Source organism: Zingiber officinale, chromosome 10A (genome assembly GCF_018446385.1).
Source record: "Zingiber officinale cultivar Zhangliang chromosome 10A, Zo_v1.1, whole genome shotgun sequence".
Taxonomy (NCBI): domain Eukaryota; kingdom Viridiplantae; phylum Streptophyta; class Magnoliopsida; order Zingiberales; family Zingiberaceae; genus Zingiber; species Zingiber officinale.
Window position 1 is genome coordinate 67,302,906 of NC_056004.1, and position 10,311 is coordinate 67,313,216.

General features: G+C 38.8%; 1 non-coding gene across 1 annotated transcript; it reads right to left on the reverse strand.

Annotated features, from left to right (window-relative positions):
* Positions 1-643: 643 nt before the first annotated feature.
* LOC122028356 lies at positions 644-749 on the reverse strand. The gene has a single exon (XR_006124753.1). It is a non-coding gene; the product is annotated as a small nucleolar RNA R71 (small nucleolar RNA).
* Positions 750-10,311: the final 9,562 nt, after the last annotated feature.

Below are 10,311 nucleotides of genomic sequence, written 5' to 3' on the forward strand. Positions count from 1 at the left end.
TAGTGAAAATCATATTAGATTAGACTAGACTTTGTTTTTCTTTATTTTTTGCATTTTTATTAAACGCCTAAAAAAAACTAATATTATTCCAACTCTTTTCTTTACTTTACTTTGTTAAATTTTACACTCAAAATATTCCATATCCTGTTCTTGCATGCGAAGAGATAATCTTTCAGGGCAACTTCTACCATTCGATCCAGAGATCGATAGGACTTTCCTGAGAAGAAGAAACTTACAAAACGCATTTTAAGCCATACAAGAATCTTTAGAAATGGTTGACAAACTATTGAAGGATTACGCAACACCTTATGCACGAAGGGTTCGGTCTAGCATCACTCGACCGCCAATCGAAGCTAACAATTTTGAAATCAAGCCTGCAGTAATCCACATGGTCCAACAAAATCAATTTGGAGGAGGACCGCACGATGATCCAAATCATCACTTAGAGTTTTCTACGAGATTTGTGGTACTATAAAAGTGAATGGGGTCCCTCCAGAATCAGTAAGGTTACTTCTTTTTGGATTTTTCCTGAAAGACAGAGCCAAGTAGTGGCTAAATTCTCTTTCAGCAAACAGCATAACGTCTTGGGAGCAGTGTGAGCAGAAATTTTTGGACAAATTCTACCCACCAAGAAAAACTGCCCACATGAGGAATTTGATCGCAAGCTTCAAACAGATAGAATCAGAATCATTATTTGAAGCCTGGGACAGATTCAAAAGTAAGCTGAGACAGTGCCCCCATCATGGCCTTGAGAAATGGTTGGTTCTACACACATTCTACAATGGAATCAACTATCAAACGAAGGTATCCCTCGATTCTGTAGCAGGAGGAGCATTAATGAACAAGAGCCTTGATGAAGCTGAAGAGATCATAGAGAATGTGGTGCAGAACCACCATCAGTGGGCAACCGAAAGATCTGGTGGTTCTTTCTCAGGGAATCCAATAAAGGCGTTAGGAAAATTTGACGTAGATGCAGTCACACTCATGTTTGCAAAGCTACACGTTCTGACCAAGAAGCTTGAGGCCATGGGAAACAACACGGCCAATGCAATAGTATGTATTTGCGAAACTTGCGGAAGTATAGATCACGCTCAAGTTACTTGCCCCCTAGGGCCAATACAAGCACAGATAAACCAACTTGAGCAATGCGATGCGATAGTCAGTTACAACCAAAAGCAAAACAATCCATACTCCAACACATTCAACCCTGGATGGAGGAACCACCCAAATTTTTCGTACCGAAATAATCAGGACCAAGGACCAGTAAAACAAAGCTATCAACTTGGGCAACAGAGCTACCCATCTGGACAACAGACTTATCAACAACACCAACCTTTACAACTGTCCAGAATCAAAAAGATACTCGAAGAAGCTCTCTTAGCACAAAAAGAGATGAAGAATGAGATCAAGCAATTGACTCAATGATTGGAAAATTCTGGAAAACATCAGAAGATGCAAGACAACCAGATAGCCCAGATAACCCAGTCTTTTTCAAGAGCACAGGGAACATTTCTAGGAAAGCCCAATATAAACCTGGTGGAATACTGCAACCGCATCGAGCTGAGGAGCGGACAAACTTTGGGAGACCCCCAAATCACTACTCAAAAAGGACTTGACTCAGAGGAAGAGCCCTCTCCCCTAATGCCCAATCAGATCTAGAACAGGGATAGAGAGGAGATCACCAAGAAAGTTGAAGGAACTCTTCAAATTCCCCCACTGAGTCAGACAATTCCTTTCTCTCAGAAACTGATAACATCCTAAAAGGATGAAGAGTTCAACTGATTCCTGAAGAAGATTAAGGAAATTTGCATAGAAGTACTTCTGATAGATGCACTGCACCAAATGCTGAAGTTCGCAAAATTTTTAAAGGGTATTTTATCTAACAGGAGGCAGAAGGGCGACTTCGAGACCGTAGCATTAACGAAAAATTACAGCGCTCTGCTTATGGCAAATATTCCACCGAAACTTCAGGATCTAGGGAGTTTTTCCATACCTTGTAAAATTAGTTCTGAACTCATACAGAAAACTTTCTACGACTTGGGAGCCAATGTTAGCCTTCCGTACTCATTATGTAAGAAGCTAAGACTCCAGAACATTAAACTGACTACTATGGCATTACAATTAGCTGGCCATTCATGTAGATATCCAATGAGAATAGTGGAAGACGTGCTGGTAGAAGTAGGCGGATGCATCATTCCCACAGATTTCATTATCCTGGATATAGAGGAGGATCCCAAGATACCAATCATCCTTGGGAGACCATTCCTTGCCACCGCTGGAGCCCCCATTGATGTGAAAAGTCATAAGTTATCCTTGGATATCGACAAAGAAAGGTTAGAATTTGATTTATCTTATTCTTCTAACTATGACCCCTCTTCTCAGGGAAATTCTAGCAAGATGAACATACACAAAGTTGAGGAATGAAGTTTCCAAGAGAGATCCCCTCTAGCAAGTAATAAGAAGTACATTTATCTTGCACGAGCGAAACTAAAGTTGCAGACTAGAGCATTAACCCTAGGAGGAGAGCTGTGCTTCCATGGGTTTAGTCCACACTAACTAAAATGGGGTCGAGCTAAAGACCTAAAACAAGCAATTCTTGGGAGGCAATCCAACGGTTTTTCATTTTAGTTCATTATTCCGTTTATCATTTTATTTCTCTAGTAAGTTCAGTTGAGTACTGTTATTATTTCTTTATTTTTAGGTATTTGTTTTTAGGATGTGCATAGCCTCCACGAGCTGGCCATGAGCATTACATGGGTGTGGAGGCGTCAGAGGAGCCAAAATGGCGAGAGGCGAGTCACCGTGAGCTTAAGGGAGTTGGTCGTGTGACCCCACATGGCCGTGCGAAGCCAACAGGGGGGCAAAGGCCATTGGACGTGCAACCTTGCACGACCGTGTCCCTGTACAGAGAAAAGGAGGACACGGGCTGTGCCAATTGGCACGGCCGTGCGAGACCACCAGTGAAGAAGGAGACACGGGCCGTGCCAATTGGCACGACCGTGCAATCAAGGCAGAGAGGAAGAGGCACGGGCCGTGCCAATCGGCACGACCGTGCGATTTTGGCCGAGGGGAGAAAAGAGGAGGTCGTGCCAATTGGAACGGCCGTGCAGAAACCTTACCTAGCCGGCCGTGTCTATAAGACACGACCGTGCCCCTACTCGTGTGCGCCTCCCACCCCTGTAAAAAGTCCTAATTCCCATCTCCTTCTCTCCCAAAAGTTTTCTCCTCCCCACTACACCTCATCAAACCCTAATCCCTACCTCTAAAGTTCATCTTTACTAAGATCTACATCTAGATCTAACACTTCTTCAGGCCACAAATTCGGAAAGAGAGAAGCAACTCCCCTATTTTTCTTCCTTCTCCTCCTTTTCCATCCTCAAGATCCATCTCCACCTACAAGAAATTCCTCAAAGTTTACCTTGCCCATCATGTCACAAATCTTGAAGAGACTTCGTCGAGGAGGCGGTGGATCTGGCGAAGGAGACGCGCCATGAGGTGACAAAGGCAAGGGGGAGGCTTCTTCTTTAAAAGGCAAAGGAGAAAGGGTGGCACGCGATGAAGGTAACGAAAATGAGTTTAATATTATTTTTAGAAATCATGAACATAAAGCTAGATATGATATCCTTGTCGCTAGGAGAATTATATGCACTAGATATATGGACCCCACTACTTTGAATATGCTAGGAATTAGGGATGACGTAGATTGGATGATTAGTTCCTTAGACTGGAATTGTATTATGTACGCTCATTCACTGACTTACCTCTGCCTAGTTCTTGAATTTTTGAGCTCAATTGATGTTAAATTTTTGTCTGAGGATGACTATGTAGGGGTTATACCTTATAGATTGATGAATAAAGAAGTTCAGTGGATGTTTAGTGATTTTAATAATTATTTTGGTTTACCCATTGTAACAACCACCCTTCTTACAGCTACTACTACCTAAGGGTGAAAGTTACTTAACCACTAACTCTACTTAACCGGTGTGATTAAAAACCACATGGAAACCCTACCGAAAATTTCGACAGTCTCCCCTGTACCGGTGACCTTAAACTGACATACATAACATAATATACACAGCCACAGGCGGCTGGAACACATATCAAACACACAAAAGGAATAACATCACCATGCAGTTTAATAAAATCAAATCATGCAAGTAATAAATAGTGGAAACAAAATAAAAACATACAATTAACTAACAGCGGAAGACTAAAATGACTCTTCTAATACATTCTTAATAAATGGCAATCTTAATAAATTCTTAAACTAAGTTCCAAGGCTTCCATAGTCCTGGCATCACACATCCTTCGAACACCTCCTTGTCGCCTTCCTTTCTATATCTTTTCCTTTCCTGTATCTGCAGTAAGAGGAAGTGCAGTCTATAAGCAAAATTTGCTTAGTAAGCGCTATCTAACTCACAAAATCACGAATGTGCATGTATACGAAAAGAACTAGAAACTATATGATCTAAAAAGAAATAAAGCATAAACATAACTGCTCATGTCAAACTAATAGCGAAGAAAAGCTAAGGAATCTACTCATGTAATTCTAATAGATAATCATGCTACTCATCTAATAGGTAAGCATGAAAACTACTCATCCACTAGATAAACATGGTAGAAAAAAGAACTAAACTCGCTGATTTTAGAACTATATGAAACTTATTTCATTTCTTCTAACTTAATCTTTAATACTTTATGTTTATGTAAAACTCGTTTTACTTGTTCAAAAACTTATACTTATAATACTTCAAAATAATAATCAACTTCTCTTGGGCCCGGCAACTGTGCTTTTACTTTTGTAACGACCCGACCCATTCGGCGGCCCATTTGGCGACCCTATGGTCGTCGACCGTCGACCGTCGGTCGAGCCGTTATTACTAGGTTATCTAAACCTAGGGACGACTATGGGAGCCCAACCCAAGGACAGAGAGTCCAACACAGTGCCACTGATAAAAGTAAAATACTTGTTATCTTTTAATACTTCTATATAATGCCTCGGCATTTTCTTTAGCACCTTGTGTGCCAAAATCACTAAAGTCTTGACTTTGGGATCTACTTAAGGCCTTGGCCTTTTTCTTTCTTTTCTTTATCTTTCTGATATTTTTCTTAAACTCTTAAAAAGAATATAGGCATGCTACAATAGAATTAAATCAAAGGAAAGAAAATCTGACTTCTAAAAGCATACTATATCAGAGACAAATCAAAAGAAAGCATATCTAACTTCTTCAAACATGCTACAACAGATTTAAAACAAAGGAAAACAATTCTAAAATCTTTAAGCATGCTAAAATGAAAGCTGATCTGATTTGTTATAATGCAAAGGAAACCCAAAACTGCAACGTGAACTGACATAGTTGTTCCTACTCATTGGAGCTACATAAACTTGAAAACTGCATGCATAAAACTAATAAGGAAGGATCTATATCAAACTAAGCAATGGAAATGCTAACAGCACAAAACCACTCTACTGCATGCTCGTTAAAAGGCCTATTCCTACACATGGCAGCAAAGAAGAAAATCAAGTACTAGGATGTTACATGCTCTCATTCCCAAATCTAAACAACTAAATCTGGTCTTATGGCAGCAAGCTTCAAGATAAACCAAACCCAAGTCTGTTCATGTTATTCTAATAGCAAGGAGAAACATTACAATTCAACACTGCTCATGCTCTTCTAGTAATAAAGAAACTACACATGCTTAACTAATAACAAAAGGAAAGTCTAACAACATGCTAAATCATAAAACTAAAGAATCTAACTCAGTTGTTCTTCATGTTCTGTTAACAAAGTATACTATTCTGCAGTAAGCTACAACATCAACCTGCAAACTTTAGAACAAAACTAAACCCTCTCTTGTACCTTGCCCAACAACAAGATTCCAAACTAATCATCCTCTTTCTTTCTTTAGGCTCACGGCAGTAAAACTCCTAACTCAATCATCCTTCTGATCAGTACCACAGTAAATAAACAAGAGAAACCAAAGTGCTACTAATAAGGAAAAATTGTCACTGAAAACCTAAATTCAAATCCGTTCTTCATGCTTACTGAACTAATTTGTCTCTTCTTTCTTTAGGATTCACGGCAGCCAACAAAAACCAAGTTTTCTTCACGGTAAAAATCAAGAAAACAAGAAGAAAGCAAAGCAAAAATCGGAACAACTCTTACCGCAGGTGAATAGCAACTTACCTCTTGTTCTTTGATTCACAACCGGAATAACTTCTAGGGTTTCGGCGAGCTCGAGATCCCAGCTCTTCCTTGCACCCACGAGCTCTCCTTGATGAGAGGGACTCGAGTCCGAGAAGAGCTCGCGGAAATCCTCTTTGGCCGGCCGCCGGAGAAGCCCCAACTCCTTGCTGCGTCTTCGCCCGAGAAGAGGAGCGTCGACCCGCCGTGCGTGAGAGAAAGGGGAGGAAGTTAGGTCATGGGTAATCAATCAGGCCCTAAGTTCTCCTCTTTTATAACTTCAATATTTGGTTAACTTCTTTAAATAAATTTGCTATCAATTCTAAACAGAACTGACGGCCTGAATACTTGGTCAGCAGTGGTTTAGCGCGAGTTAAAGGTCGCGTGTTCGAACTCTGCTTGGCTCCCTTTATTTTGGTATTTCTGTTCCCAAAAACTGCTTATATACATTTTATTCCATACTTTATTAACAAAACTCTCGCAGATTGGTTGGTTGGCAGAGTTTGGTTAAAGCCTGGTTCGGGTCCGAGGTCTTGGGTTTAAAACCTGGCTTCAACAATTTTTTATTTTATTATATATATTTTTTAAACTTCTTCCTCTTGGTAAAAATACCAAACGAACTCCAAAAATTACGTAAAAATACTCTAAAAATTCTTAAAAATCTCTAGAATATTTTAAAGGTATTTCTAAATATTTTTTAATTATTTTTGGGGCTCAAAATGAGGAAATTTGGATCGTTACAATTCCCCATATCTTATAAAAAGTTCGTCCTCGAACTTAGAATAATTTTGGATATTTCTATCTCATACTGTCCTCACACTCCTAGGTAATTTCCTCATACTTGTGATTCCAAATGACTTTCACTAACGATACTCTTTGTTCCTTAATCTCTTAACTTCTCGGTCCTCTATCATTCATATTGATTCATACCCATTAGTGGTCTTTGGAAGACTTGATATCTTCTCTATCCTTTCTAAACATACTTATGTATATACGAATATAAGAGAAACAAAACTAAAATTGTCTCTATTCATTCTAAGCATATGTATCAAAACATAGAAAATTAAAACATGAATTTTCTTCTTACTTAACCGCATATAAGCAGATACTCTATACCATAATTAATAAGCATAAAAGAAAAATTAAATACTTTCTTACTTGAAGACGGCAAGGATGGTGCTGATGTGTGATGCTGGAGAATAGGAACTGCTCTGATACCAACTGTAACAACCACCCTTCTTAATGCTACTACTACCTAAGGGTGACCGTTACTTAACCACTAACTCTACTTAACCGGTGTGATTAAAAACCACATGGAAACCCTACTGAAAATTTCGACAGAGTCTCCCCTGTACCGGTGAACTTAAACTGACATACATAACATAATATACACAGCCACAGGCGGCTGGAACACATATCAAACACACAAAAGGAATAACATCACCACGCAGTTTAATAAAATCAAATCATGCAAGTAATAAATAGCGGAAACAAAATAAAAACATACAATTAACTAACAGCGGAAGACTAAAATGACTCATCTAATACATTCTTAATAAATGACAATCTTAATAAATTCTTAAACTAAGTCCCAAGGCTTCCATAGTCCTGGCATCACACATCCTTCGGACACCTCCTTGTCGCCTTCCTTTCTATATCTTTTCCTTTCCTGTATCTGCAGTAAGAAGAAGTGTAGTCTATAAGCAAAATTTGCTTACTAAGCGCTATCTAACTCACAAAATCACGAATGTGCATGTATACGAAAAGAACTAGAAACTATATGCTTTAAAAAGAAATAAAGCAGAAACATAACTGCTCATGTCAAACTAATAGCGAAGAAAAGCTAAGGAATCTACTCATGTAATTCTAATAGATAATCATGCTACTCATCTAATAGGTAAGCATGAAAACTACTCATCCACTAGATAAACATGGTAGAAAAAAGAACTAAACTCGCTGATTTTAGAACTATATGAAACTTATTTCATTTGTTCTAACTTAATCTTTAATACTTTATGTTTATGTAAAACTCGTTTTACTTGTTCAAAAACTTATACTTATAATACTTCAAAATAATAATCAACTTCTCTTGGGCCTGGCAACTGTGCTTTTACTTTTGTAACGACCCGACCCATTTGGCGGCCCATTTAGCGACCCTATGGTCGTCGACCGTCGGCCAAGCCATTACTACTAGGTTATCTAAACCTAGGGACGACTATGGGAGCCCAACCCAAGGACAGAGAGTCCAACACAGTGCCACTTATAAAAGTAAAATACTTGTTATCTATTAATACTTCTATATAATGCCTCGGCATTTTCTTTAGCACCTTGTGTGCCAAAATCCCTAAAGTCTTGACTTTGGGATCTACTTAAGGCCTTGGCCTTTTTCTTTCTTTTCTTTATCTTTCTGATATTTTTCTTAAACTCTTAAAAAGAATATAGGCATGCTACAACAGAATTAAATCAAAGGAAAGAAAATCTGACTTCTATAAGCATACTATATCATAGACAAATCAAAAGAAAGCATATCTAACTTCTTCAAACATGCTACAACAGATTTAAAACAAAGGAAAACAATTCTGAAATCTTTAAGCATTCTAAAATGAAAGCTGATCAGATTTGTTATAATGCAAAGGAAACCCAAAACTGCAACGTGAACTGACATAGCTGTTCCTACTCATTGGAGCTACATAAACTTGAAAACTGCATGCATAAAACTAATAAGGAAGGATCTATATCAAACTAAGCAATGGAAATGCTAACAGCACAAAACCACTCTACTGCATGCTCGTTAAAAGGCCTATTCCTACACATGGCAGCAAAGAAGAAAATCAAGTACTAGGATGTTACATGCTCTCATTCCCAAATCTAAACAACTAAATCTGGTCTTATGGCAGCAAGCTTCAAGATAAACCAAACCCAAGTCTATTCATGTTATTCTAATAGCAAGGAGAAACATTACAATTCAACACTGCTCATGCTCTTCTAGTAATAAAGAAACTACACATGCTTAACTAATAACAAATAGGAAAGTCTAACAACATGCTAAATCATAAAACTAAAGAATCTAACTCAGCTGTTCTTCACGTTCTGTTAACAAAGTATATACTATTCTGCAGTAAGCTACAACATCAACCTACAAACTTTAGAACAAAACTAAACCCTCTCTTGTACCTTGCCCAACAACAAGATTCCAAACTAATCATCCTCTTTCTTTCTTTAGGCTCACGGCAGTAAAACTCCTAACTCAATCATCCTTCTGATCAGTACCACAGTAAATAAACAAGAGAAACCAAGTGCTACTAATAAGGAAAAATTGTCACTGAAAACCTAAATTCAAATCCGTTCTTCATGCTTACTGAACTAATTTGTCTGTTCTTTCTTTAGGATTCACGGCAGCCAACAAAAACCAAGTTTTCTTCATGGTAAAACTCAAGAAAACAAGAAGACAGCAAAGCAAAAATCGGAACAACTCTTACCGCAGGTGAGTAGCAACTTACCTATTCTTCTTTGACTCACAACCGGAATAACTTCTAGGGTTTCGGCGAGCTCGAGATCCCAGCTCTTCCTTGCACCCACGAGCTCTCCTTGACGAGAGGGACTCGGGTCCGAGAAGAGTTCACGGAAATCCTCTTTGGCCGGCCGCCGGAGAAGCCCCAACCCCCTGCTGCGTCTTCGCCCTAGAAGTGGAGCATCGACGCGCCGTGCGTGAGAGAAAGGGGAGGAAGTTAGGTCACGGGTAATCAATCATGCCCTAAGTTCTCCTCTTTTATAACTTCAATATTCGGTTAACTTCTTTAAATAAATTTGCTATCAATTCTAAACAGAACCGACGGCCTGAATACTTGGTCAGCAGCGGTTTAGCGCGAGTTAAAGGTCGCGTGTTCGAATTCTGCTCGACTCCCTTTTATTTTGGTATTTCTGTTCCCAAAAACTGCTTATATACATTTTATTCCATACTTTATTAACAAAACTCTCGCATATTGGTTGGTTGGCAGAGTTTGGTTAAAACCTGGTTCGGGTCCGAGGTCTTGGGTTCAAAACCCGGCTTCAACATTTTTTTATTTTATTATATTTTTTTTTTAAACTTCTTTCTCTTGGTAAAAATTCCAAATGAACTCCAAAA